Genomic DNA, 17672 nt, shown 5'->3' with positions numbered 1-17672 from the left:
ATGTAATAGAGACAGTAGGTCTAGCTGGTCTGTCATAATATAATAGACAGTAGATCGGTCTGTCATAATATAACAGAGACAGTAGATCTAGCTGGTCTGTCATAATAGAGACAGTAGATCTAGCTGGTCTGTCATAATATAATAGAGACAGTAGATCTAGCTGGTCTGTCATAATAATAGAGACAGTAGATCTGTCAGCTGGTCTGTCATCTATTCTGTCATAATATAGACAGTAGATCTAGCTGGTCTGTCATAATATAATAGAGACAGTAGATCTAGCTGGTCTGTCATTTTATAATGAGACAGTAGATCTAGCTGGTCTGTCATAATATAATAGAGACAGTAGATCTAGCTGGTCTGTCATAATTATAATAGAGACAGTAGATCTAGCTGGTCTGTCATGTATAATAGAGACAGTAGATCTAGCTGGTCTGTCATAATGTAATAGAGACAGTAGATCTAGCTGGTCAGGTGCATAACATAGACAGTAGATCTAGTGGTCTGTCATAATATAATAGAGACAGTAGATCTAGCTGGTCTGTCATATTATAACAGAGACAGTAGATCTAGCTGGTCTGTCATAATATAATAGAGACAGTAGATCTAGCTGGTCATGTCATATCTAGCTGGTCTGTCATGGTATAACAGTAGATCTAGCTGGTCTGTCATAATATAATAGAGACAGTAGTAGCTGGTCTGTCATCTAGTAGATCTGGTCTGTCATGTTATAACAGTAGATCAGTCTGACTAATAGAGACAGTAGGTCTGTCATGTTATAATATAATAGAGACAGTAGATCTAGCTGGTCTGTCATAATATAATAGAGACAGTAGATCTAGCTGGTCTGTCATAATATAATAGAGACAGTAGAGATAGCTGGTCTGTCATAATATAATAGAGACAGTAGATCTAGCTGGTCTATCTGTTATAATAGAGACAGTAGATCTGGTCTGTCATAATATAATAGGTCTGTCATAATGTTATAATAGAGACAGTAGACTAGCTGGTCTGTCATAATTAGAGACAGGTCTCAGCTGGTCTATAATAACATAGACAGTAGATCTAGCTGGTCTGTCATATAACATAATAGAGACAGTAGATCTAGCTGGTCTGTCATAATATAATAGAGACAGTAGATCTAGCTGGTCTGTCATAATATAATAGAGACAGTAGATCTAGCTGGTTTGTCATAATATAATAGAGACAGTAGATCTAGCTGGTCTGTCATAATATAATAGAGACAGTAGATTGTCTGTCAGCTGGTCAGTAGATCATGGTTATAATAGAGACAGTAGATCGAGCTGGTCTGTCATAATATAATAGGCCATGTCTAGCTGGTCTGTCATATTATAATAGAGACAGTAGATCTAGCTGGTCTGTCATAATATAATAGAGACAGTAGATCTAGCTGGTCTGTCATAATGTAATAGAGACAGTAGATCTAGCTGGTCTGTCATAATATAATAGAGACAGTAGATCTAGCTGGTCTATCATAATATAATAGAGACAGTAGATCTAGCTGGTCTGTCATAATATAATAGAGACAGTAGATCTAGCTGGTCTGTCATAGCATATCATAGACAGTAGATCTAGCTGGTCTGTCATAATATAATAGAGACAGTAGATCTAGCTGGTCTGTCATGGTATAACATAGATAGTAGATCTAGCTGGTCTGTCATAATATAATAGAGACAGTAGATCTAGCTGGTCTGTCATAATATAATAGAGACAATAGATATAGCTGGTCTGTCATAATATAATAGAGCATAGATCGAGCTGGTCCTATGTCATAATATAATAGAGATAGTAGATCTAGCTGGTCTGTCATAATATAATAGAGAAGTAGATCTGCCCGCTGGTCTGTCATGTTATAATAGACAGTATAGATCTAGCTGGTCTGTCATAATGTAATAGAGACAGTAGATCTAGCTGGTCTGTCATAATATAATAGAGACAGTAGATCAAGCTAACATCAAGGCATGATATTATAATAGAGACAGTAGATCTAGCTGGTCTGTCATAATATAATAGAGACAGTAGATCTAGCTGGTCTGTCATTATTATAATGAACAGTAATATGGTCTGTCAGACAGTAGATCTAGCTGGTCTGTCATAATGTAATAGAGACAGTAGATCTAGCTGGTCTATCATGGTATAACATATAATAGAGATCTAGCTGGTCTGTCAGTAATATAATAGAGACAGTATATCTGTCATAATGTTATAATAGAGACAGTAGATCTAGCTGGTCTGTCATAATATAATAGAGACAGTAGATCTAGCTGGTCTGTCATAATATAATAGAGACAGTAGATCTAGCTGGTCTGTCATAATATAATAGAGACAGTAGATCTAGCTGGTCTATCATATTATAATAGAGACAGTAGATCTAGCTGGTCTGTCATAATATAATAGAGACAGTAGATCTAGCTGGTCTGTCATAATATAATAGAGACAGTAGATCTAGCTGGTCTGTCATAATGTAATAGAGACAGTAGATCTAGCTGGTCTGTCATAATATAATAGAGACAGTAGATCTAGCTGGTCTGTCATGTTATAATAGAGACAGTAGATCTAGCTGGTCTGTCATAATATAATAGAGACAGTAGATCTAGCTGGTCTGTCATAATATAATAGAGACAGTAGATCTAGCTGGTCTGTCATAATATAATAGAGACAGTAGATCTACTGGTCTGTCATAATATAATAGAGACAGTAGATCTAGCTGGTCTGTCAATATAATAGAGACAGTAGATCTAGCTGGTCTGTCATAATATAATAGAGACAGTAGATCTAGCTGGTCTGTCATAATATAATAGAGACAGTAGATCTAGCTGGTCTGTCATAATATAATAGAGACAGTATATCTAGCTGGTCTGTCATAATATAATAGAGACAGTAGATCTAGCTGGTCTGTCATAATATAATAGAGACAGTAGATCTAGCTGGTCTGTCATAATATAATAGAGACAGTAGATCTAGCTGGTCTGTCATAATATAATAGAGACAGTAGATCTAGCTGGTCTGTCATAATATAATAGAGACAGTAGATCTAGCTGGTCTGTCATAATATAATAGAGACAGTAGATCTAGCTGGTCTGTCATAATATAATAGAGACAGTAGATCTAGCTGGTCTGTCATAATATAATAGAGACAGTAGATCTAGCTGGTCTGTCATAATATAATAGAGACAGTAGATCTAGCTGGTCTGTCATAATATAATAGAGACAGTAGATCTAGCTGGTCTGTCATAATATAATAGAGACAGTAGATCTAGCTGGTCTGTCATAATATAATAGAGACAGTAGATCTAGTAGATGTCATAATATAATAGAGCAGTAGATCTGTCATAATATAATAATAGACAGTAGATCTAGCTGGTCTGTCATAATATAATAGAGACAGTAGATCTAGCTGGTCTGTCATAATATAATAGAGACAGTAGATCTAGCTGGTCTGTCATAATATAATAGAGACAGTAGATCTAGCTGGTCTGTCATAATATAATAGAGACAGTAGATCTAGCTGGTCTGTCATAATATAATAGAGACAGTAGATCTAGCTGGTCTGTCATAATATAATAGAGACAGTAGATCTAGCTGGTCTGTCATAATATAATAGAGACAGTAGATCTAGCTGGTCTGTCATAATATAATAGAGACAGTAGATCTAGCTGGTCTGTCATAATATAATAGAGACAGTAGATCTAGCTGGTCTGTCATAATATAATAGAGACAGTAGATCTAGCTGGTCTGTCATAATATAATAGAGACAGTAGATCTAGCTGGTCTGTCATAATATAATAGACAGAGATCTAGCTGGTCTGTCATAATATAATAGAGACAGTAGATCTAGCTGGTCTGTCATAATATAATAGAGACAGTAGATCTAGCTGGTCTGTCATAATATAATAGAGACAGTAGATCTAGCTGGTCTGTCATAATATAATAGAGACAGTAGATCTAGCTGGTCTGTCATAATATAATAGAGACAGGTCTGGTCTGTCATAATATAATAGAGACAGTAGATCTAGCTGGTCTGTCATAATATAATAGAGACAGTAGATCTAGCTGGTCTGTCATAATATAATAGAGACAGTAGATCTAGCTGGTCTGTCATAATATAATAGAGACAGTAGATCTAGCTGGTCTGTCATAATATAATAGAGACAGTAGATCTAGCTGGTCTGTCATAATATAATAGAGACAGTAGATCTAGCTGGTCTGTCATAATATAATAGAGACAGTAGATCTAGCTGGTCTGTCATAATATAATAGAGACAGTAGATCTAGCTGGTCTGTCATAATATAATAACAGAGACAGTAGATCTAGCTGGTCTGTCATAATATAATAGAGACAGTAGATCTAGCTGGTCTGTCATAATATAATAGAGACAGTAGATCTAGCTGGTCTGTCATAATATAATAGAGACAGTAGATCTAGCTGGTCTGTCATAATATAATAGAGACAGTAGATCTAGCTGGTCTGTCATAATATAATAGAGACAGTAGATCTAGCTGGTCTGTCATAATCTAGCTATAATATAATAGAGACAGTAGATCTAGCTGGTCTGTCATAATATAATAGAGACAGTAGATCTAGCTGGTCTGTCATAATATATAGAGACAGTAGATCTAGCTGGTCTGTCATAATATAATAGAGACAGTAGATCTAGCTGGTCTGTCATAATATAATAGAGACAGTAGATCTAGCTGGTCTGTCATAATATAATAGAGACAGTAGATCTAGCTGGTCTGTCATAATAATAGAGACAGTAGATCTAGCTGGTCTGTCATAATATAATAGAGACAGTAGATAAAGCTAGCTGGTCTGTCATAATATATATAGTTCTGGCTGGTCTGAGACAGTATATCTAGCTGGTCTGTCATAATATAATAGAGACAGTAGATCTAGCTGGTCTGTCATAATATAATAGAGACAGTAGATCTAGCTGGTCTGTCATAATATAATAGAGACAGTAGATCTAGTAATATAAGACAGAGATCTAGCTGGTCTGTCATAATATAATATAATATAGACAGTAGATCTAGCTGGTCTGTCATAATATAATAGAGACAGTAGATCTAGCTGGTCTGTCATAATATAATAGAGACAGTAGATCTACCTCGTCTGTCATAATATAATAGAGACAGTAGATCTAGCTGGTCTGTCTCTATTATAATAGAGACAGTAGATCTTGCTGGTCTGTCATAATATAATAGAGACAGTAGATATAGCTGGTCTGTCGTAATATAATAGAGACAGTAGATCTAGCTGGTCTGTCATAATATAATAGAGACAGTAGATCTAGCTGGTCTGTCATAATATAATAGAGACAGTAGATCTAGCTGGTCTGTCATAATATAATAGAGACAGTAGATCTAGCTGGTCTGTCATAATATAATAGACAGTAGATCTAGCTGGTCTGTCATAATATAATAGAGACAGTAGATCTAGCTGGTCTGTCATAATATAATAGAGACAGTAGATCTAGCTGGTCTGTCATAATATAATAGAGACAGTAGATCTAGCTGGTCTGTCATAATATAATAGAGACAGTAGATCTAGCTGGTCTGTCATAATATAATAGAGACAGTAGATCTAGCTGGTCTGTCATAATATAATATACATAATAGATATATATAGAGACAGTAGATCTAGCTGGTCTGTCATAATATAATAGAGACAGTAGATCTAGCTGGTCTCTATCATAATATAATAGAGACAGTAGATCTAGCTGGTCTGTCATAATATAATAGAGACAGTAGATCTAGCTGGTCTGTCATAATATAATAGAGACAGTAGATCTACTGGTCTGTCATAATATAATAGAGACAGTAGATCTAGCTGGTCTGTCATAATATAATAGAGACAGTAGATCTAGCTGGTCTGTCTTGTTATAATAGAATAGAGACAGTAGATCTAGCTGGTCTGTCATAATATAATAGAGACAGTAGATCTAGCTGGTCTATCATGTCATAATATAATAGAGACAGTAGATCTAGCTGGTCTGTCATAATATAATAGAGACAGTAGATCAATCTAGCTGGTCTGTCATAATATAATAGAGAGATCTAGTAATATAATAGAGACAGTAGATCTAGCTGGTCTGTCATAATATAATAGAGACAGTAGATCTAGCTGGTCTGTCATAATATAATAGAGACAGTAGATCTAGCTGGTCTGTCATAATGGTAGAGACATAATATAATAGAGACAGACAGTAGATCTAGCTGGTCTGTCATAATATAATAGAGACAGTAGATCTAGCTGGTCTGTCATAATATAATAGAGACAGTAGATCTAGCTGGTCTGTCATAATATAATAGAGACAGTAGATCTAGCTGGTCTGTCATAATATAATAGAGACAGTAGATCTAGCTGGTCTGTCATAATATAATAGAGACAGTAGATCTAGCTGGTCTGTCATAATATAATAGAGACAGTAGATCTAGCCTGTATGTCATAATATAATAGAGACAGTATATCTAGCTGGTCTGCCATAATATAATAGAGACAGTAGATCTAGCTGGTCTGTCATAATATAATATAGACAGTAGATCTAGCTGTCTCTAATATAGACAGACAGTAGATCTAGCTGGTCTGTCATAATGTAATACAGACAGTACTCTAGCTGGTCTGTCATATTATAATAGAAACATTAGATCGAGCTGGTCTGTCATATAAAAGAGAAATTAGATCTAGCTGGTCTGTCATAATATATTAGAGACAGTAGATTTAGCTGGTCTGTCATAATATAATCGAGACAGTAGATCTAGCTGGTCTGTCATAATATAATAGAGACAGTAGATCTAGCTGGTCTGTCATAATATAATAGAGACAGTAGATCTAGCTGGTCTGTCATAATATAATAGAGACAGTAGATCTACCTGGTGGTATATTATGTCATAATATAATAGAGACAGTAGATCTAGCTGGTCTGTCAATATAATAGAGACCAGCTAGATCTATGAGACTGTTATATAATACAGACAGCTAGATCTACTGTCTGTCATAATATAATAGAGACAGTAGATCTAGCTGGTCTGTCATAATTATAATAGAGACAGTAGATCTAGCTGGTCTGTCATAATATAATAGAGACAGTAGATCTTGCTGGTCTGTCATAATACAATAGAGACAGTTATCTAGCTGGTCTGTCATAATATAATAGAGACATTATAATGAGACAGATCTAGCTGGTCTGTCTAATATAATAGAGACAGTAGATCTACTGGTCTGTCATAATATATAGAGACAGTAGATCTAGCTGGTCTGTCTTAATATAATAGATATAATATATAATAGAGACAGTAGATCTACTGGTCTGTCATAATATAATAGAGACAGTAGATCTAGCTGTCTGTCATAATATAATAGAGACAGTAGATCTAGCTGATCTAATAGAGACAGTAGATCTATGTCTATATATAGAGACAGTAGATCTAGCTGGTCTGTCATAATATAATAGAGACAGTAGATCTAGCTGGTCTGTCATATGTCATATATAATAGAGACAGTAGATCTACTGGTCTGTCATAATATAATAGAGACAGTAGATCTAGCTGGTCTGTCATAATATAATAGAGACAGTAGATCTAGCTGGTCTGTCATAATATAATAGAGACAGTAGATCTAGCTGGTCTGTCATAATATAATAGAGACAGTAGATCTACTGGTCTGTCATAATATAATAGAGACAGTAGATCTACTGGTCTGTCATAATATAATAGAGACAGTAGATCTAGCTGGTCTGTCATAATATAATAGAGACAGTAGATCTACTGGTCTGTCATAATATAATAGAGACAGTAGATCTACTGGTCTGTCATAATATAATAGAGACAGTAGATCTAGCTGGTCTGTCATAATATAATATATAGACAGACCAGATCTACTGGTCTGTCATAATATAATAGAGACAGTAGATCTACTGTCTGTCATAATATAATAGAGACAGTAGATCCAGCTGGTCTGTCATAATATAATAGACAGACAGTAGATCTAGCTGGTCTGTCATATATAATATGAGACAGTAGATCTAGACTGGTCTGTCATAATATATATGACAGACCAGCTAGATCTACTAGATCTATTATGACAGTCAGGTAGATAACTGTATCTATTATATTATGACCAGCTAGATCTACTGTCATATATATATGAGACCAGCTAGATCTAGCTGTCTCTATTCTCTATTATATTAAGACAGACCAGCTAGATCTACTGTCTCTATTATATTATGACAGACCAGCTCGATCTACTGTCTCTATTATATTATGACAGACCAGCTAGATCTACTGTATTATATTATATTTTACAGACCAGCTAGATCTACCGTCTCTATTATATTATGGCAGACCAGCTAAATTTACTGTCTCTATTATATTATGACAGACCAGCTAGATCTACTGTCTCTATTATATTAAGACAGACCAGCTAGATCTACTGTCTCTATTATATTATGACAGACCAGCTTTATTTATGACAGACCAGGTAGATCTACTGTCTCTATTATATTATGACAGACCAGCTAGATCTACTGTCTCTATTATATTATGACAGACAGACTGTCTCTATTATATTATGACAGACCAGCTAGATCTACTGTCTCTATTATATTATGACAGACCAGCTAGATCTACTGTCTCTATTATATTACAGACCAGCTAGATCTACTGTCTCTATTATATTATGACCAGCTGTCTCTATTATATTATGACAGACCAGCTCTGTCTCTATTATATTATGACAGACCATTATATATGACAGACCAGCTAGATCTGATTATATTATGACAGACCAGTAGATCTAGACAGACCAGGTAGATCTACTGTCTCTATTATATTATGACAGACCAGCTAGATCTACTGTCTCTATTATATTATGACAGACCAGCTAGATCTACTGTCTCTATTATATTATGACAGACCAGCTAGATCTACTGTCTCTATTATATTATGACAGACCAGCTAGATCTACTGTCTCTATTATATTATGACAGACCAGCTAGATCTACTGTCTATTATATTATGACTATTATATTATTATGACAGACCAGCTAGATCTACTGTCTCTATTATATTATGACAGACCAGCTTTATCTACTGTCTCTATTATATTATGACAGACCAGCTAGATCTACTGTCTCTATTATATTATGACAGACCAGCTAGATCTACTGTCTCTATTATATTATGACAGACCAGCTAGATCTACTGTCTCTATTATATTATGACAGACCAGCTAGATCTACTGTCTCTATTATATTATGACAGACCAGCTAGATCTACTGTCTCTATTATATTATGACAGACCAGCTAGATCTACTGTCTCTATTATATTATGACAGACCAGCTAGATCTACTGTCTCTATTATATTATGACAGACCAGCTAGATCTACTGTCTCTATTATATTATGACAGACCAGCTAGATCTACTGTCTCTATTATATTATGACAGACCAGCTAGATCTACTGTCTCTATTATATTATGACAGACCAGCTAGATATACTGTCTCTATTATATTATGACAGACCAGCTAGATCTACTGTCTCTATTATATTATGACAGACCAGCTCTCTATTATCAGACCAGCTAGATCTACTGTCTCTATTGTATTATGACAGACCAGCTAGATCTACTGTCTCTATTATATTATGACAGACCAGCTGGATTTACTGTCTCTATTCTATTATGACAGACCAGCTAGATCTACTGTCTCTGTTATAATATGACAGACCAGACCAGCTAGATCTACTGTCTCTATTGTATTATGACAGACCAGACCAGCTAGATCTACTGTCTCTATTATATTATGACAGACCAGCTTGATCTACTGTCTCTATTATATTATGACTGACCAGCTAGATCTACTGTCTCTATTGTATTATGACAGACCAGCTAGATCTACTGTCTCTATTATATTATGACAGACCAGCTAGATCTACTGTCTCTATTATATTATGACAGACCAGCTAGATCTACTGTCTCTATTATATTATGACAGACCAGTCTAGATATTATACTGTCTCTATTATATTATGACAGACCAGCTAGATCTATTATATCTCTATTATATTATGACAGACCAGCTAGATCTACTGTCTCTATTATATTATATGACACACCAGGATCTACTGTCTCTATTATATTATGACAGACCAGCTAGATCTACTGTCTCTATTATATTATGACAGACCAGCTAGATCTACTGTCTCTATTATATTATGACAGACCAGCTAGATCTACTGTCTCTATTATATTATGACAGACCAGCTAGATCTACTGTCTCTATTATATTATGACAGACCAGCTAGATCTACTGTCTCTATTATATTATGACAGACCAGCTAGATCTACTGTCTCTATTATATTATGACAGACCAGCTAGATCTACTGTCTCTATTATATTATGACAGACCAGCTAGATCTACTGTCTCTATTATATTATGACAGACCAGCTAGATCTACTGTCTCTATTATATTATGACAGACCAGCTAGATCTACTGTCTCTATTATATTATGACAGACCAGCTAGATCTACTGTCTCTATTATATTATGACAGACCAGCTAGATCTACTGTCTCTATTATATTATGACAGACCAGCTAGATCTACTGTCTCTATTATATTATGACAGACCAGCTAGATCTACTGTCTCTATTATATTATGACAGACCAGCTAGATCTATTATATTATGACAGACCAGCTAGATCTGTCTCTATTATATTATGACAGACCAGCTAGATCTACTGTCTCTATTATATTATGACAGACCAGCTAGATCTACTGTCTCTATTATATTATGACAGACCAGCTAGATCTACTGTCTCTATTATATTATGACAGACCAGCTAGATCTACTGTCTCTATTATATTATGACAGACCAGCTAGATCTACTGTCTCTATTATATTATGACAGACCAGCTAGATCTACTGTCACTATTATATCATGATAGACCAGCTAGATATACTGTCTCTATTATGTTATGACAGACCAGCTAGATCTACTGTCTCTATCATAATATGACAGACCAGCTAGATCTACTGTCACTATTATATTGTGACAGACAAGCTAGATCTACTGTCTCAATTATAAAATGACAGACCAGCTAGATCTCCTGTCTCTATTACATTATAACAGACCAGCTTGTTCTACTGTCTCTATTATAACATGATAGACCAGCTGACAGACAGACCAGCTAGATCTACTGTCTCAGACCAGCTATCTATACCAGCTAGTTCTACTGTCTCTATTATAACATGACAGACCAGCTAGATCTACTGTCTCTATTATATTATGACAGACCAGCTAGATCTACTGTCTCTATTATATTATGACAGACCAGCTAGATCTTATATTATGTCTCTATTATATTATGACAGACCAGCTAGATCTACTGTCTCTATTATATTATGACAGACCAGCTAGATCTACTGTCTCTATTATATTATGACAGACCAGCTAGATCTACTGTCTCTATTATATTATGACAGACCAGCTAGACTGTCTCTATTATATTATGACAGACCAGCTAGATCTACTGTCTCTATTATATTATGACAGACCAGACAGACAGCTAGATCTGTCTCTATTATATTATGACAGACCAGTCTACTATTATATTATGACAGACCAGCTAGATCTACTGTCTCTATTATAATATGACAGACCAGCTAGATCTACTGTCTCTATTATATTATGACAGACCAGCTAGATCTACTGTCTCTATTGTATTATGACAGACCAGCTAGAACTACTGTCGCTATTGTATAATGACAGACTAGCAAGATCTACTGTCTCTATTATAACATGACAGACCAGATATATCTACTGTTTCTATTATAATATGACAGACCAGCTAGATCTACTGTCTCTATTGTATAATGACAGACCAGCTAGATCTACTGTCTCTATTATAATATGACAGACCAGCTAGATCTACTGTCTCTATTATATTATGACAGACCAGCTAGATCTATGTCTCTACTATTATATTATGACAGACCAGCTAGATCTACTGTCTCTATTATATTATGACAGACCAGCTAGTCTCTCTATTATATTATGACAGACCAGCTAGATCTACTGTCTCTATTATATTATGACAGACCAGCTAGATCTACTGTCTCTATTATATTATGACAGACCAGCTAGATCTACTGTCTCTATTATATTATGACAGACCAGCTAGATCTACTGTCTCTAATATAATATGACAGACCAGCTAGATATAATGTCTCTATTATAGTATGACAGACCAGCTAGATCTACTGTCTCTATTATATTATTCAAGACCAGCTAGATCTACTGTCTCTATTATATTATGACAGACCAGCTAGATCTACTGTCTCTATTATAATATGACAGACCAGCTAGATCTACTGTCTCTATTATATTATGACAGACCAGCTAGATCTACTGTCTCTATTATAAAATGACAGACCAGCTAGATCTACTGTCTCTATTATATTATGACAGACCAGCTAGATCTACTGTCTCTATTATATTATGACAGACCAGCTAGATCTACTGTCTCTATTATATTATGACAGACCAGCTAGATCTACTGTCTCTATTATATTATGACAGACCAGCTAGATCTACTGTCTCTATGACAGACCAGCTATATTATATATGACAGACCAGCTAGATCTACTGTCTCTATTATATTATGACAGACCAGCAGATCTACTGTCTCTATATTATGACAGACTCTACTGTCTCTTTATATGACAGACCAGCTAGATCTACTGTCTCTATTATATTATGACAGACCAGCTAGATCTACTGTCTCTATTATATTATGACAGACCAGCTAGATCTACTGTCTCTATTATATTATGACAGAAAAGCTAGATCTACTGTCTCTATTATATTATGACAGACCAGCTAGATCTACTGTCTCTATTATATTATGACAGACCAGCTAGATCTACTCTCTATTATATTATGACAGACCAGCTAGACCTACTGTCTATTATAACATGATAGACCAGCTAGATCTACTGTCTCTATTATATTATGACAGACCAGCTAGATCTACTGTCTCTATTATATTATGACAGACCAGCTAGATCTACTGTCTCTATTATATTATGACAGACCAGCTAGATCTACTGTCTCTATTATATTATGACAGACCAGCTAGATCTACTGTCTCTATTATATTATGACAGACCAGCTAGATCTACTGTCTCTATTATATTATGACAGACCAGCTAGATCTACTGTCTCTATTATGACAGACCAGCTAGATCTACTGTCTCTATAATATTATGACAGACCAGCTAGATCTACTGTCTCTATTATTATGACAGACCAGCTAGATCTACTGTCTCTATTATATTATGACAGACCAGACCAGACAGACCAGCTAGATCTACTGTCTCTATTATATTATGACAGACCAGCTAGATCTACTGTCTCCAGCTATTATAATATGACAGACCAGCTAGATCTACTGTCTCTATTATATTATGACAGACCAGCTAGATCTACTGTCTCTATTATAACATGACAGACCAGCTAGATCTACTGTCTCTATTATATTATGACAGACCAGCTAGATCTACTGTCTCTATTATAACATGACAGACCAGCTAGATCTACTGTCTCTATTATATTATGACAGACCAGCTAGATCTACTGTATTTATTATATGTCAGACCAGCTAGATCTACTGTCTCTATTATAATATGACAGACCAGCTAGATCTACTGTCTCTGACAGACCAGCTCTATGTCTCTATTATATTATGACAGACCAGCTAGATCTACTGTCTCTATTATTATGACAGACCAGCTAGATCTACTACTGTCTCTATTATATTATGACAGACCAGCTAGATCTACTGTCTCTATTATATTATGACAGACCAGCTAGATCTACTGTCTCTATTATATTATGACAGACCAGCTAGATCTACTGTCTCTATTATATTATGACAGACCAGCTAGATCTACTGTCTCTATTATATTATGACAGACCAGCTAGATCTACTGTCTCTATTATATTATGACAGACCAGCTAGATCTACTGTCTCTATTATATTATGACAGACCAGCTAGATCTACTGTCTCTATTATATTATGACAGACCAGCTAGATCTACTGTCTCTATTATATTATGACAGACCAGCTAGATTCTACTGTCTCTATTATAACATGACAGACCAGCTAGATCTACTGTCTCTATTATATTATGACAGACCAGCTAGTCTCTACTATCAGACCAGCTACTGTCTCTATTATATTATGACAGACCAGCTAGATCTACTGTCTCTATTATATTATGACAGACCAGCTAGATCTACTGTCTCTATTAGCTATCTCTATATTATGACAGACCAGCTAGATCTACTGTCTCTATTATATTATGACAGACCAGCTAGATCTACTGTCTCTATTATATTATGACAGACCAGCTAGATCTACTGTCTCTATTATATTATGACAGACCAGCTAGATCTACTGTCTCTATTATATTATGACAGACCAGCTAGATCTACTGTCTCTATTATATTATGACAGACCAGCTAGATCTACTGTCTCTATTATAACATGACAGACCAGCTAGATCTACTGTCTCTATTATATTATGACAGACCAGCTAGATCTACTGTCTCTATTATTATGACAGACCAGACTACAGCTATTATATCAGACCAGCTAGATCTACTGTCTCTATTATATTATGACAGACCAGCTAGATCTACTGTCTCTATTATAACATGACAGACCAGCTAGATCTACTGTCTCTATTATATTATGACAGACCAGCTAGATCTACTGTCTCTATTATATTATGACATGACAGACCAGCTAGATCTACTGTCTCTATTATAACATGACAGACCAGCTAGATCTACTGTCTCTATTATATTACAGACCAGCTAGATTAGATTATATTATGACAGACCAGCTAGATCTACTGTCTCTATTATATTATGACAGACCAGCTAGATCTACTGTCTCTATTATATTATGACAGACCAGCTAGATCTACTGTCTCTATTATATTATGACAGACCAGCTAGATCTACTGTCTCTATATTATCTCAGACCAGCTACCAGATCTACTGTCTCTATTATGACAGACCAGCTTATGACTCTATTATACCAGACCAGCTAGATCTACTGTCTCTATTATAACATGACAGACCAGCTAGATCTACTGTCTCTATTATATTATGACAGACCAGCTAGATCTACTGTCTCTATTATAACATGACAGACCAGCTAGATCTACTGTCTCTATTATATTATGACAGACCAGCTAGATCTACTGTCTCTATTATGACAGACCAGCTATTATGACAGACCAGCTAGATCTACTGTCTCTATTATAACATGACAGACCAGCTAGATCTACTGTCTCTATTATATTATGACAGACCAGCTAGATCTACTGTCTCTATTATATTATGACAGACCAGCTAGATCTACTGTCTCTATTATATTATGACAGACCAGCTAGATCTACTGTCTCTATTATATTATGACAGACCAGCTAGATCTACTGTCTCTATTATATTATGACAGACCAGCTAGATCTACTGTCTCTATTATATTATGACAGACCAGCTAGATCTACTGTCTCTATTATATTATGACAGACCAGCTAGACCTACTGTCTCTACTATATTATGACAGAGCAGCTAGATCTACTGTCTCTATTATATTATGACAGACCCGCTAGACCAACTATCTCTACTGTCTCTATTATATTATGACAGACACGCTTGATCTACTGCCTCTATTATATTATGACAGACCAGCTAAATCTACTGTCTCAATTATAATATGACAGACCAGCTAGATCAACTGTCTCTATTATATTATGACATATCAGCTAGATCTACTGTCTCTAGCTAGATCTACTGTCTCTATTATATTATGACAGACCAGCTAGATCTACTGTCTCTATTATATTATGACAGACCAGCTAGATCTACTGTCTCTATTATATTATGACAGACCAGCTAGATCTACTGTCTCTATATTATGACAGACCAGCTAGATCTACTGTCTCTATTATATTATGACAGACAGCTAGATCTACTGTCTCTATTATATTATGACAGACCAGCTACTACTGTCTCTATTATATTATGACAGACCAGCTAGATCTACTGTCTCTATTATATTATGACAGACCAGCTAGATCTACTGTCTCTATTATATTACCAGACAGACCAGCTAGATCTACTGTCTCTATTATATTATGACAGACCAGCTAGATCTACTGTCTCTATTATATTATGACAGACCAGCTAGATCTACTGTCTCTATTATATTATGACAGACCAGCTAGATCTACTGTCTCTATTATATTATGACAGACCAGCTAGATCTACTGTCTCTATTATATTATGACAGACCAGCTAGATCTACTGTCTCTATTATATTATGACAGACCAGCTAGATCTACTGTCTCTATTATATTATGACAGACCAGCTAGATCTACTGTCTCTATTATAACATGACAGACCAGCTAGATCTACTGTCTCTATTATATTATGACAGACCAGCTAGATCTACTGTCTCTATTATATTATGACAGACCAGCTAGATCTACTGTCTCTATTATATTATGACAGACCAGCTAGATCTACTGTCTCTATTATATTATGACAGACCAGCTAGATCTACTGTCTCTATTATATTATGACAGACCAGCTAGATCTACTGTCTCTATTATAGACCATGACAGACCAGCTAGATCTACTGTCTCTATTATATTATGACAGACCAGCTAGATATATTATATTATGACAGACCAGCTAGATCTACTGTCTCTATTATATTATGACAGACCAGCTAGATCTACTGTCTCTACTGTCTCTATATATGACAGACCAGCTAGATCTACTGTCTCTATTATATTATGACAGACCAGCTAGATCTACTGTCTCTATTATATTATGACAGACCAGCTAGATCTACTGTCTCTATTATAACATGACAGCTAGATCTACTGTCTATATTATGACAGACAGACCAGCTAGATCTACTGTCTCTATTAGATCTACTGTCTCTATTATATTATGACAGACCAGCTAGATCTACTGTCTCTATTAAAACATGACAGACCAGCTAGATCTACTGTCTATTAACACATGACAGACCAGCAAGATCTACTGTCTCTATTATATTATGACAGACCAGCTAGATCTACTGTCTCTATTATTATATTATGACAGACCAGCTAGATCTACTGTCTCTATTATATTATGACAGACCAGCTCTACTGTCTCTATTATAACATGACAGACCAGCTGTCTACTGTCTCTATTATATTATGACAGACCAGCTAGATCTACTGTCTCTATTATATTATGACAGACCAGCTAGATCTACTGTCTCTATTATATTATGACAGACCAGCTAGATCTACTACTGTCTACTGTCTATTATAACATGACAGACCAGCTAGATCTACTGTCTCTATTATATTATGACAGACCAGCTAGATCTACTGTCTCTATTATATTATGACAGACCAGCTAGATCTACTGTCTCTATTATGACAGATGACAGACCAGACTAGATCTACTGTCTCTATATTATGACAGACCAGCTAGATCTACTGTCTCTATTATAACATGACAGACCAGCTAGATCTACTGTCTCTATTATATTATGACAGACCAGCTAGATCT

Source organism: Oncorhynchus masou, chromosome 19 (assembly GCF_036934945.1).
Source record: "Oncorhynchus masou masou isolate Uvic2021 chromosome 19, UVic_Omas_1.1, whole genome shotgun sequence".
In the NCBI taxonomy this organism is placed as follows: domain Eukaryota; kingdom Metazoa; phylum Chordata; class Actinopteri; order Salmoniformes; family Salmonidae; genus Oncorhynchus; species Oncorhynchus masou.
This window is presented reverse-complemented; position numbering follows the sequence as displayed.